Below are 14,047 nucleotides of genomic sequence, written 5' to 3'. Positions count from 1 at the left end.
GAACCAGGAGACTTATGAACAACAAAGTTTACTTGCTCAGATATATACACAGATATATCATCATAGTCACTGACTGGTCAGCTTTGCCAATCAGAGCTCCATAAACTTCAGCAAGTTACAGGAAAAAAATACAGTTCTTACATGCTGCTACAAAATGAAGGAGGACTTAGAGACAGCCAGATGCTGAGACTATCTGCCACAGACACAAAGACAGTCTGAGTGGGAATAAAGCCCTGCTCTTCTTTTCCTGTGCAAGAGGAAATGGGCATTCCCACTAAAAAGAAAAAAGATTCAGGTGAGTTGGGAGGAACCAATCAAGGCATGCCTTTAGACCAAGGGTAGTCAACCTGTGGTCCTCCAGATGTTCATGGACTACAATTCCCATGAGTCCCTGCCAGCATTTGCTTTAGACAATAAAAGCAGTTATTTAGACAATAAAAGCAGTTCCTGTTCTGCCACTATGGGGTATTTCTGTTGAGCATGTAACCAAGACCCTGCAGTTTACAACCACCAGCCCTACAAGGTAGGTCTGCTCCAAATAACTTGCTGAGTGCAATACAATAGTTCAAATGTAGCTGGTTACCAAGAAACCCTCTATCTGTTGCACAAGTTAAACTCACAGCAAATCCTTATATTTCGCGGGCTCCCTGTTCTTTCCATTTCACACTCCTGCGGAGTGCTGCATCTTTTGAAAATCTTTGGTATGCCCGATTCTGAAAGGAAACAGCAGAGTTGGAGTTGAAAGGAAATCCAACACACTTTTACAAATATACATGATATTAGGCTCACTTTTCTTCCTTTTTCCTGCTGCATTGTATGTTTTATTCTAGAGCAGGGGGCCCTCACCATTTTACTTCTGCTGGTCTAACATTTCTCATCATGAATATTTGTGGAAGTGGGTTAGAATTTTGACAAAGGGTATGGGTAGAACCACAAAATGGCTGCCACAAGAGGTGGAGCCAACCACAAAATGGCCACTGCAGGAGGCAAAGAGAATGGAAAAATAACAGGATAAATTCTAATGGGCTACAATTTGGCAAATTAATAAAGCTTTAACACATTCCTCCAGGCATTTGGTTGAGACCAGGCATAACCGACAACATCTACAGGGCCCTGACCCCTCCCTCCCCCCCAGATATCAATTAAGGCGTTCTGCTCCTGGACCTGTTTGCACTATTATACTGTTATAATAATGTTGTTATATTTATCAGTTAGTAATATTCATGTTATAGCTATTTATATGTATGGATTGTTTCTTCTATAGTTCTAAGTTCTATGTAAACCGCCCTGAGCCTTTGGGGAGGGCGGTATACAAATGTGAAAAACAACCAAACAAACATTGCAAATAATAAATACATCATAAGGTACTAGAGCTTGGGCCAGCAGGACTGAAGGTTGGGTGAAAGCCGTCGTCACCACAGCTGGAAGAGGAAGACAAAATGGTGAGTGGGAAGTGGGACATAGTAGAGGAAAGCTGGAAGGGAGAAGGTTAAATGTGGGGAGGACATGCAGGGAAAGGAGAGATGTTCGGAGATAGTGGGGGAGGGAAGGATTTTCATCCCTTGGAAGTCTTGCAGGATTTCAACTTGTTGGACTGATTCATCAACTAAACATGGTGTTCCTAAACTTAACCACAACTTTGCAGTGCAAAGTGCTGTCTTACGAGGATGCCGGAAGGTTTTCAAGGCAACAGATGTTTAGAGGTGGTTTGCCATGTTCTGCTGCTGTGTAATGACCCTGGACTTCCCTGGTGGTCTCTCTTCCAAATACTAACCAAAGCTGATCCTGCTTAGCCTTCGAGATTTGACAAGCACGGGCTAGCCTGAGCCAGCTAGATCAGGGCACTCTTCTTTTCTACTCACCATCTACACTGATGTAGGTAATACATGCTTTTACAGCACAAGTTCTGATTTCCTGGCAATCCTTTTCATTGGAGCAATGGTAGCATCTCAGAGACTCCACCACTGAAAGAAAAAAAAGAGAGGCTAAATGGAGACTGGCAGTCTTCAAGCAAAGGTTGAATACACACTTTTCTTGGATGCTTTAGGACAGTGGTGCCCAACCACCGGGCCGCAAATGTGCACGCGCCGTTTGCGGCCATGCATGGTGCAAATGCACATGCGCATTTGCGGCCGTGCATGTGCAGCCGCCAGATCGCCCTCCCACACCCACCGGTCCGCAGCCTAAAAAAGGTTGCAGACCACTGCTATAGGATGCTTTGGGCTGATCCTGTGTTGAGCAGTGGGTTGGACTAGATGGCCTGTATGGCCCCTTCCAACTCTATGATTCTATGAGACTCAGAACTGAAAAGGAACCAATCCAGTGTTAGTAGCGTCTGAAACTTCTACCAAGGACTGGGAAATGTAAACCCTCAATGTGGAAATACATGTGTGTGATGGAAAGGAGGGGGCAGCTTAAATTGAGAGTACACCAGGAAACATTCTGTTCATTTGGGGGTCAGAAATGTTTACAAGAAAAGGCAAATTGTTGCTTCCTAGGAGGAGGTGCTGGCTTCCATACCTGCTGATTTGGCTGCCACCAATAAACAACAACTTTGAGGTCCCAGCAGGAGTTTGGATGCAGAATGGAAAAATGGGCATAGACATAAGTAACTCATCTCCCCGAATTCCTTGTTTGATTTTGGGGGATCCGCTCCCATCCACACACACATGCACACACAACTGACATGACATCAGGGTGTAGTCTGCACGGGGCTCCCAGTTCGAATGAATCCCTGCAGTCAACACTGAATTTGATTACCATTTTGATTTTAGGCACTTTAAATTTTCTCCCTACAACATGCATGATGGATTCGTTGTGATCCTACCTTTCCCCCGCGATATCTTGGAGTGGATATAAGCCTTGATAATTGAAAGACCGCCATGAGTGAATGTGTAAATGTCTCCTTTTTGTGAATTCATTTACTGCTCCATGCCTGGGAGCAAAGGAGTCTTCCCCAATATGCACAACTGTCAGCCCTCCAGCAGTTTTTCTGAGGCCCAGACAGGCCCAGACAGGGCCTACGCAAGAAGGGAGCAGTTTTTCCTAGCCTGGCCTAAACCGAACACCTGGCGGAAGAAATCCATCTTACAGGCTCTGTGAAACATTGACAAATCTGGCAGGGCCCTTAGCTCTTCTGGGAGCTCATTCCACCAGGCTGGGGCCAGGACTGAAAAGGCCCTGGCCCTGGCCCTGGTTGAAACCAGGTGTGCCTCCTGGATGCCAGGGACAACTAGCAAATTCCTTCCTGCAGAGCAAAAAGCCCTGTGAGGGATATAGGGATATAAGTGGTCCCTCAAATAGGTGGGACCCAAGCCACAGATGGCCTTAAAAGTAAGAACCAAAACCTTGTTTAAGTACAATTCTATACACCACCTTCTTATAGCATGATGTGTCTTCTATACTTATTGTGTTGAGCAATATAAAGAACGTAATATATGGAGATTATTGCGCTGAAATTCTTGGAAATAAATTTCAGTCAGATTTTACCTGAGCATTGGGGTATAATCTTTGTTCTCTAAATCTACTAAACACGCTCCGTTAACGTTCCAGATCTGAGAGAACGTACTCACCTTGTGCCAAAATTACTCCGGCGAAGATGCATGTGATTAGATGCCTCATTTTTCCTGGCATGACCATCACTTGAACACAAGGAGAAGTAAATGAGTGTTGGTGAGAACATGTTCAAAACATTCTTATGCTAGGATTTGGTTCACCATATTGTTTGGAAATAACCAGATGTTCTTGCAAGTCCTAACTGGCTCCGAAGAAAGATTTTTTTGAAAAAGTAAACATACCCAGGAATACTGTTGATCCTCATTTGTTTATAAGAAGATTCTTATCTTTTGGAACATTATCACAGTAGCCAAGGCTGTCACAAAAAGGAACTGGAAAGCTTTTTAACTACACTGCCACATTGTTGCCCAAAATGTTTATTAATATTAATTTGTGGGGAAAATCAGTATAGCAAGATCCTTCACCGTCCTATCGGAAGCCTTGTAATAAGCAGGCCTGATTTGGTTCCAAAGAGATTTTGTATTTTATTAAGAGACACACCGAGACTCACTCACTCACTCACTCACTCACTCACTCACTCACTCACTCACTCACTCACTTCTAGGGGGGGAAAGTTAGCTAAATAGAGAAATGGAAAATATACTGCACCTGTCCCAAAGCAGGATGGGTCCCAGAAAGCAAAGAGATTAAGTTGACAACTTCAGGTGTGGAATGATCACAATACACATGGCAGAACCCAGGCTTTGACAGATATACGGTTTGCTGCATGGTACAGGTGATAGGTGATTGGCTAAGGGCCACAGGTGTACCTGATAGGTGAACTGTAGTATGATGTAACCAAGGTAGGAGGTGCAAGATATGACTTCAAGCCAGAAAGAGTGAGCTTGAAATATAACTAGGCTGAGTGGAGGCTGATGAGGTTAGCTCTCACCTTTGTCTACTCAGTTATTCAGATGGGTTAACCCAGGGGTAGTCAAACTGCGGCCCTCCAGATGTCCATGGACTACAATTCCCAGGAGCCCCTGCCAGAAAATGCTGGGAATTGTAGTCCATGGACATCTGGAGGGCCACAGTTTGACTACCCCTGGGTTAACCGGTAGAAAGTTAGGAGAGACACGATAAGGATCATTATCAAGTAAGGTGGGGCAGAAAGACTGGACATGAAGTGAACAAAAGAGTATTGGGTTAGTTTTGGAGAAGCCATTCCTTCTCTGGACAGTCTGATGTTTTTTTGGTGGGAGGGGCAATGGTCCTATCATTTTGCCCCCTCACTGCCCATTTAGCGTAAGTCTGTTGGGATGGCCTAAAAGAAATAGAGGAGAAAGGAATTTTCCTATCTTGTTCTAGCAATCCTGGACAAGATGGAGTTCCAGCTGGACTTCCAAGAAGTGCTTCCAAAGACTTTCCATATCAAGCAACTGCCTGTGTGGTTCCTGTGTGCACCACTCTGCACAGTGCCAAATATATGGTAGGCACAAAGAGGTGTCTCCTTGGAAACTGCTTTCTATTATGGGGGCCCCTGCCAGAGTAACATCCCCCCAGTCTCATGAAATCTGTTGTGTGGCTTCAACCATTTTCCATGAGAATGTAACAAGGACTGGTTTCCCGTTTAGGAAAACATTAGTTGGTCTGGGAAGAAGAAAGAGGTTTGAGGAAAATGCCATTCGGGGGTCTAGAATCCATTTTATATAAAGCCTAGACCCAATCAAAAAATTAAAAAATAGGGTGCGAGAATCGGATTATCACATAAGATGTTCTGCGAAAACACAGGCAAAACACAGAGAGGGGCGAGAGGAAGGAAAGACTCTACTGGGTCACTCAGGCAAGATGCCAAGAGTGGGAAAATGGGGAGGCTCAAGGGGGTGCAAAGAGAGAGAAAGAGAACGAAGGGATAGGCAGGCAGAAAAAGCAAGAATCCTCTTCCTCTGAGGAGAGGTAGCATGGTGTGGTGTGGTGCCCTCAGCTCTAATGGCTGCCAGAGGGGGGGCCTACAGGGCTTGCTGGGCATCCGATGCTGGAGGGGCAGCCATTCCCACCTCCACCTCACAGTGGAAGAACCCTCCTCACTCTTTCCTCAAAACTCTCATCTTCCACACATACAACTGATCTCCAAGTACTTCTCAGAAGCTGGCCACCCTAGATACCTGAGCACTAGGGATGCCAACCTTCAAGAGGGATCTGGGGATCACCCCTGGAATTTAGCTCATGTCCAGACTAAAGGTAAAGGTAAAGGTATCCCCTGTGCAAGCACTGGGTCATGTCTGACCCTTGGGGTGACACCCTCTAGTGTTTTCATGGCAGACTCAATACGGGGTGGTTTGCCAGTGCCTTCCCCAGTCATTACCGTTTACCCCCCAGCAAGCTGGGCACTCATTTTACCGACCTCGGAAGGATGGAAGGCTGAGTCAACCTTGAGCCAGCTGCTGGGATCAAACTCCCAGCCTCATGGGCAGAGCTTTCAGACTGCATGTCTGCTGCCTTACCACTCTGCGCCACAAGAGGCTCATGTCCAGACTATAAGTTCTCCTGGATAAAATGGATGCTTTGGAGGGTGGACTGCGTGGCACTGTACCCCACTGAGGTCTCAGTCCTGCCCAGGCTCCATCCTCAAATCTCCAGAGTTTACCATCCTATATCTGGCAACCCTACCCCCCTTCCCTCACCAGTGGCCAGGTGGCATCTGGCAACCCACCTGAGCACTCTACTATAGCATTGCTCAACACTGCTGGAAACACATTCAATACCTGTTCAGAAGCATTCCCACCTGTTTCGGTAAGTCCTTAAAGGTAGTTGCCAGCATTTAATCTGAAGCACAAACAACATCTTCCTCATTTCCATAATCTTGCTTCATGTACAGGGGAGAGAAAACAAGCAAGCTCAGAGCTGAAACAACAGAGGGCTGAAGGCAGACCTGTCTGTCTGGTTACCTTGCATGTTACCCACAGGAGACAGGGGGAGTGAGTCTTACCACAAGCCTCTCCCCTTTGGCCACAGGGTTCCCAGCGCTGGGTTATTCTCCTGTACCTGGAGAATTTAGGGATGTGACAGGGAGTGTGGTATTGTGCTATGAAATTCACCCTCTAAAGCAGCCATTTCCCCCAAGGGAACTGATCTCTGTTGCCTGGAGATGAGCTACAATTCCAGAGGATCCCCAGGTCCCACCTGGAGGCTGGCATCCCTAGAAGAACCTGAGTGTGGTATTGTGTGATGGGGTCCACCCTCCAAAGCACTCATTTTTTCCAAGTTGGTGTGGTTAGGAGTGCAGACTTCTAGTCTGGTGAGCCGGGTATGCTGCCCTAGCTGGCCACACCCAGTAGCAGCTATCTTGGTGAAACCTGGGTGGCAAGCCCAGCCAGGGGAGAGTCAGTCCAAGTTGCTGGGAGTTAAACAAGTGCAGTGCAGAGCAAGGCAAAGAATAGTTGAGCAGTCCCAAGGTCAAATCCAGAGAATTCGATAGTCAAACAAAACCAGTTCACTTTACCAATGCCGGAGTCAAGAGTGAAGCCAGGGGTCAGTTGCCAGTAATCAATCAGACGTTAACAGGAGCAGAGCCAGTCCGGGGGGAAGTAGCATAGATTGCTTCCACGTCTGAACAGTCGCGTTTGTCTTCCAAAATGCAGCCCAGCTAATTAGCTGCACCTAGGGGATGACTCACTCATCCTCCTCTGGAGTTAACCCAGCTGGCCCCCATCTATTGTGGCAGTGTGCCTGCTGGCTTCTTCTGGCTTCTTCTGGCTTCTTCGGCGTTCTGCCAACCCCACCCTACAGCTTTGTCTGAGTCGCTTGGGCGATCCATCCGAATCTGATTCAGACTCCGGCTGTGTCAGTGTCCATGATCTCTCATATGCCAGGCCCAGCTGACTGGAGCAGCCCTCCATCAATTGTGGCACAACCCAGAACTGGCACCATTATGCTGGGGGGTGACACTCTAGCACTAGCTCTTAAACTCTATGGCTTAGTGATAGAGTTTTGAGTGGATGCTAGAGGATCTCTGGGCATGATGACATCAGCTCTGAGTAGCTCCGGTAGCAACATCATTTTGTCTGGCATGCGACCCAGCTGAGTGGCAGCAGGAAAAGAGAATGCTGCTTTACAGGCAAATCGCCCTATCCCCATTTCTGCTTAAATCCAAAATAAGTTATCCAGCAAAAGCCCTGCTTGCCTCCTTTACTCAAGCAGCCCAGGAGTCTACAGGGATCCAGACCTGAAATGGCCATGGTATCCTATCCTTAGTGAGATTCAGACAAGCGCAGTTCCTCAGCATCATGGAGGACATGAAGAAAGAACTTTCAAGTGCTACGTTGCAGGATCAATCCAAGGGCCAGCATTTTGTTTCCAGGCGGCCAGATGTTCCAGATACACAAAAGTACTAGCTCTTCCCAGTTGTTTGCCCCAAGCCTTTTGGAAAGACATACTGCCTCTGCTGTTGGAGGTTAATCTTTGTTATCTTGTGGATAGACCTGTCCCCCACGACTTTGTCCATTCTTTCTCGAAAGTGGAACATGGAACAGAATTAAGGAGTTGGGGTCCAGAAGTGATTCAAAAGCGGTTTGCTTTTGAATTCAGTCCATATCTGAATTCAGATTCAGTCCATATCTGCCTCTGTCTCTTGCTCTGCTACCATGATGATTCAGTTTCCCGTCAATATTGTTGTTGTTGTTGTTGTTGTTATTTATCTGCCCAATCTCTGGGGACTCAGGACGGATTGCTTCACAAGTAAAATTACATATAAAAATAGAATATACAATATAGATAAAAAATATACACATACAAATGTTTCGGTCAAATGAATATATTAAATAGATTTTAAATTCTTAAAAACAAATTTAGATCAGCCAGTTGCCTAGTTCTCTCTATTGGCTGGAAAGGAGGGAGGGGAAGTCAAGGAGGGAGGGTTACACCCACCCTAGCTGGGTATAACTGTGGATTTTTTTGACAGGGAGGCTAGCACATTTCTCATATCGTTTATGAGCCTCAACTGTAGGCCTGGTGGAACATATCCGTCTTGCTGGCCTTGCGGAGGAGCCATGCATTCCCAATTCAAATGTGGAAAAGACCCCAGAGAACAGAAGTATGCAACAAGCTTGCATGGACCATGACACAGTTCATGAAATTAGCCTGGGGTTTTGCGACCACTAGAGGGTGACTATACGGTTCTCGCAAGAAGTCCTGCAGAGTGCAGTTCCGCTCTCTACCAGCAGGCCATCTCTCTGTAAAGTCCAGTAGTGTCTCTGTTGTGTCTGTCGATCCGCTGAGGACGGAGATTGAGGTCCGAGGCAGGATCATAATTCCGCACTGCAATTAGTCAGTGTGTGGCAAGATCCCAATGGCCGGATCCAGTCAGTTTAAAGTGAAACTGGCCAAAACCGCTCACTGGTTGAAAGATCTTTTGCTCTTTATGTGTATATGTATACATGTTGGGGCTTGGGGTGGGTTCATCAGTTCAGCTTCTGTGCAGTTTAAGTTCTCTGTACCATCATTCTGGGGTCACAATTAAGACCTGAAATGAACACTCAGAGTCGTGGTCTCTGAACCCATGGATCTATCAGTCTCCTTTGATGGCAGTGGATCTCCATGGTTTTGTCTGGAGAAGGGTCTTTCCAAACAGCTGCTTCAGATCTTTTACTTGGAGAATTTGGGACACAACCTGGAAGCTGCTGCATCCTGAGTCAGACCCACTATTCCATCTAGCTCAGACTTGTCTGCTCTGACTGGCAGAATCTCTCCAGGGTCTCAGGGAGAGCATGCACTCAGATATTTTTTATTCGAGAGCCCTGCTGGGAATGAGCCCAGGAGCATGAAATGTCAATGTTTCTCTTTCTCTCTTTCTGAGCTGTGGCTTCAGCCTTCTGTCCTCCATCTCAGGTGCATTTTCTGTGTAATTAAAAAAAACACAACAAAAACTTAATCTTTAAACGAGCATCTCTCTACTTCAAAGGTTTTCCTGATCTCCTTACTGACTGTTCTCTATTTTCACTTAATTTTTCCTTTCCCCCTTCAATATTTGTTTTCTCTGGCTTTCCAGAAATCCTCAATTGAACGTTTAACCATATTTCACATTCAGTAAAGGGTACCGTAGTCTGATCTTATTAGCACACTTTGTCTTTATGCGAAAACCATTCTTATATTTTCTGAAAACAGTAATTAAGATAAGCGACTTGGTTGGGATTTGTTTGTTTTTCACTAATAAGCAGAGCACCCTGGGATTAGTCATAAGAACAGCCTGTCTGAACGGTGTGTTGTTGTTGTTTTTTTTGGGGGGGGGGAGTGGTGATTGCAGATTCCGATGCCGTCTCTTATACCCCTTGTCAAGTTGTGAATATCAATCAACAGATTTAATGTTGAACTCCGTTTCTTGCTTCTGTTGTTCCACGCGAGTTTTGGAAAGCCAGTTGCTGTTACTAAAGGCTTAAACAACTTGTCACCTGCTAAACCAATTCCAGCCAAAAAACCATACATATTGTGACTCCAAACTGCTTCATCTCCCATTTCCCAGAATGTGTTAATCACCCCCGTTTTTGTTGTTACTGGATTATAGACAGCTAAAGATCATAGAATCATAGAATAGAATAATAGGGTTGGAAGGGGCCTCATGGGTCCTCTAGTCCAACCCCCTGCACTATGCAGGACACTCACATCCCAATTGCTCATCTACTGTAACCTGCCATCCCCTTGAGCCTTCACAGAATCAGCTTCTCCGTCAGATGGCTATCCAGCCTCTGCTTAAAATTTTCCAAAGATGGAGAACCCACCACCTCCCGAGGAAGCCTACTCCACTGAGAAACCACTCTGTCAGGAACTTCTTCCGGATGTTGAGACGGAATTTCTTTTGAATTAATTTCATCCCATTGGTTCTGGTCCGTCCCTCTGGGGCAAGAGAGAACAACTCTGCTCCTTCCTCTACATGGCACCCTTTTAAATACTTGAAGATGGTTATCAGTTCCCCTCTCAGTCATCTCTTCTCCAGGCTAAACAGACCAAGCTCCCCCAACCTTTCTTCAGGATTATGAAAGGCTGGCTTGGAATGGCAAGTACCACCCAGAAACTTATTGTGGCAGAAGCCTCTTCCCCACTCAAACTCAGTGAGGAAAATTACAAGAGAAAAGGGATGAATTATGTAAAGCTGCATCCTGGTCATCTGACAATATCATCTGTCTCTCTGTTAGGCAGAGGACTAAGTTTATCCCAGCACAGAACTGTGGCTATTCTGAGTCATCGGATAACCTCTGCTTCATGCCTTGACCTCAACCTTGGACTAAAATAAGCATAAATTCAATTACAAACCTATCTGTCATTATTCCCTTTCTCTCTCTCGCCTTTGAAAAGCAGGCCAGCTGCGTTGACTTGGCTTTCACTGCATCCGGTGGTCAGGGCTGGCTGTGAAATGGGAGAGGATTCACACAGAAGGAGGAAAGTCTGGAAGATCTATTCCCAAATGACTAGATTTCAAGTGGCTTGTGTTGAGATTCCGAAATCCTTTTGAGTCAATCAGAGTCAAAGTAGCCCACTTCAGCAGGGCTTAAGGCAGGCTTTCTCAACCAGGGTTTTGTGAAACGGCATGGTGACCCATGGCCAGTATGAAAGTGGTGCTTACCTGAACAACGCCCCCCGCCCCTCTCCCGGTGGTAGTGAGGCTTGGAGGGTCTGCCGAAATATGGAGAATCCCTTTGAACGTGACTGAAGTAGGCATGACATTCCCCATGAAGCTCACGAATCCTGCTCAGAACAAATGTGATGCCATGTCCCATTTAATCTGGACTCTTTCTATTGACTATGCAAGGGGAAATAACCTTGTAGAAGGGATTAGGGATTAGGGAAGGAAGAAAGCCAGTTTGGTGTAGTGGTTAGGAGTACGGACTTCTAATCTGGCAAGCTGGGTTCGATTCTGCACTCCCCCACATGCAACCAGCTGGGTGACCTTGGGCTCGCCACGGCACTGATAGAACTGTTCTGACCGAGCAATGATATCAGGGCTCTCTCAGCCTCACCCACCTCACAGGGTGTCTGTTGTGGGGAGAGGAAATGGAAGGGGACTGTAAGCCGCTTTGAGATTCTTTCGGGTAGAGAAAAGTGGCATATAAGAACCAACTCTTCTTCTTCTTCTTCTTCTTCTTCTTCTTCTTCTTCTTCTTCTTCTTCTTCTTCTTCTTCTTCTTCTTCTTCTTCTTCTTCTTCTTCTTCTTCTTCTTCTTTAGAGTTAAACAACATGCCCGGATACCTGATAAGAAACCCCCAGTATCAGTGGTTGCTTGGCCCCAAGTCTCCACTCATCCACATGGGGTGGTCACCCCAGCTTCCTGGAGTTCTTCTTGATCTATATCATTTTATCAGTACAGAGTCAGATCCATCAGGTGTGATTTGGTATGTATGTGGGAGAGGTGACTACCAGGTTGATTGATGGAGGGTGCAGAGAGGGACCCACGACTGTGGGGGCGGAAGGCCATTGGGGGAAGTGCCAAAGGCTGCTTACAAGTCAGTAAGGGAAAGGAGGAGATGAGGTAACAGCGTAATTGTATGCAGAGTCATTTATTTATTTATTTATTTATTTATTTATTTATTTATTTATTTATTTATTTATTTATTTATTTATTTATTTAGATTACTATACCGCCCATTTCTTTGCAGCTCTGGGCGGTTTACACAGAACATTATAACTTTTATGGAACATTACATAACATCAAAACAACTTTAAAAAAACATCAAAAGATTAAAAACCACAATTATCATCCCACTCTAAGCGCATTGAAACCAGTGGACTTATTTCATTCCCCCCCCCATTTATTGAATTTCTAGCCCGAAAAGGCTTGTGGTGGGTTACAAACATGCATAAAATCCCCAATAAAATCACCCCTAAAAGAATCCAAAAACTATATCAGAATGCACAGCAAACCATACATAGAATCCAAGATATACCATGGTGAAAAAACAATACTAAATACCACCCACTATCACCTCTGGGGGGGGGGGTTAGACAGAGAGGATGCAGATCTTACTGCCTTCCCAGTCCTGTCCCGCTTTCTGCAGAGCCAATGGAGTAATCCAGGAAGGGGGTGTAGATCTACCTTAGCATGCCAGCCCCAACCATAGACCTGGCGGAAGAGCTCCGTCTTGCACACCTGCAGAATGTCAAAAGCTCCCACAGGGCCTGTAGCTCTTCCAGGAGTTCATTCCACCAGGCAGGGGCCAGGACCGAAAAGGCCTTGGCCCTGGTCGAGGCCAGATGCTCTTCCCGGAGGCCGGATATGATCGATAAACTTAGACTGGTGTAACTCGTCATAGGATGGCACAGGAAATCTTCAGCAGGGGCAAGAGTGGTCTTTGCAACCAGCTGGCCCTGTTTTAAATGGACTAATTCAACGCTTTAGAATTGACAGCTTTTCAGATCGGATGCGCTCAGAATGCCCAAATAGTTATTTCCCTGGTTTTGCTTCTGATTAAACATGCACAAGGTCACTGGTCTGCACTTCAGAATGATGTTGTTCAATGCCAGAATTAATAGTGCAGAGCAGGGGTAGTCAAACTGCGTTCGCTGGCAGGGGCTCATGGGAGTTGTAGTCCATGGACATCTGGAGAGCCGCAGTTTGACTACCCCTGGTGTAGAGTTTACAGCCCCCCATTACACAAAGTGTTACTTTTGGGGGTATATAATATAAATAAGATTGCACTTGAGAGCTTTAGATAAGATTTGCAAGGTGCTGATTGTTAGAAACGAAATATTCAAAAATTGACAACCTACCTTTTTATAGATTGGCAGACCAATGACTCCTGTATTGGTTTTCCTGCCAACCTGCAGAGGAAGATAATTGGAGAGACGCAGGAAAAATGAGATTTGTGAAAGGTGAGTTGAGAGCTAGCCCAAGCTGTGAGACCGGAGTTTGTGTCTGGCTCAGAAGCCATGGAGGAGGCGGTCCACGTCTTTTGTAGAACGAGTGATTTTGTACAGCCTTTAAAACCCGTTGAACCTTGAATGGGTTTGAGCTTCACGGGAAGCCGATCGTAGTGCTTGATGCATTAAATATGAAAAGAAATGCAGTTGCTTCAGTCTTCTTGGCAGGGATCAATAGTACATTGTGAAGGAAACGAGCCGTATTCCTCCTGTTGTGATTCTTTAATTAATTCCCTGGTGCCAGTCCGCCTTTGCAATTAACAGCAAGCTTGTAGGGATGATCAAGAAGTCCTCCCTAATTACAGCTGGGGAGGGGGGGGGAATCACTCCTCAAAATTCTCCCCTGTGAATAGATTGTTTCCCAGATACCCTGTGAATACTTGCCTGACACTCACAGGATGTATGAGTGTTTTACATCGGACTGATTTGATTTCTGCACTTGATATTTTGCCATTGTTTGAAAGTCTCCGGCAGATACCGCACACCGCTGTTTAGCGCTTCATAGCAGAATGGCAGTGGCATTTGATATATGACACTCCCTGACTCCAGCCGCCTTTGTATTTCATACCTGCCAAAATCAAACAAACAAGAAAGGCCAACAAGCTTAGGAGTTAGATTCCACCTTCAAGCGCCTCTGTCACATGG

At 45.7% G+C, this 14,047-nt stretch overlaps 1 long non-coding RNA gene across 7 annotated transcripts in view; it reads right to left on the bottom strand.

The window, feature by feature from the left end:
* Nucleotides 1-12: 12 nt before the first annotated feature.
* The window catches only part of LOC143823598 (uncharacterized), a 50,165-nt gene continuing 36,130 nt past the window's right edge, over nucleotides 13-14,047 (bottom strand). For 3 of the 7 annotated variants that reach the window (XR_013226519.1, XR_013226521.1, XR_013226524.1), the window contains 5 exons: nucleotides 13,787-13,970; nucleotides 13,253-13,303; nucleotides 3,573-3,641; nucleotides 1,863-1,964; nucleotides 13-713 (listed from right to left, as the gene is read on the bottom strand). This is a non-coding gene — a long non-coding RNA (uncharacterized LOC143823598). Of the gene's footprint in view, nucleotides 714-1,862; nucleotides 1,965-3,572; nucleotides 3,642-6,997; nucleotides 9,391-13,252; nucleotides 13,971-14,047 lie in introns of all 7 variants that reach the window. The other 4 variants (XR_013226523.1, XR_013226525.1, XR_013226522.1 and 1 more) reach the window with 4 other exon arrangements.

Source organism: Paroedura picta, chromosome 14, assembly GCF_049243985.1.
Source record: "Paroedura picta isolate Pp20150507F chromosome 14, Ppicta_v3.0, whole genome shotgun sequence".
NCBI lineage: Eukaryota > Metazoa > Chordata > Lepidosauria > Squamata > Gekkonidae > Paroedura > Paroedura picta.
Note: the sequence above shows the minus strand (reverse complement) of the source record. Positions and strands in the feature narration are given on the sequence as shown.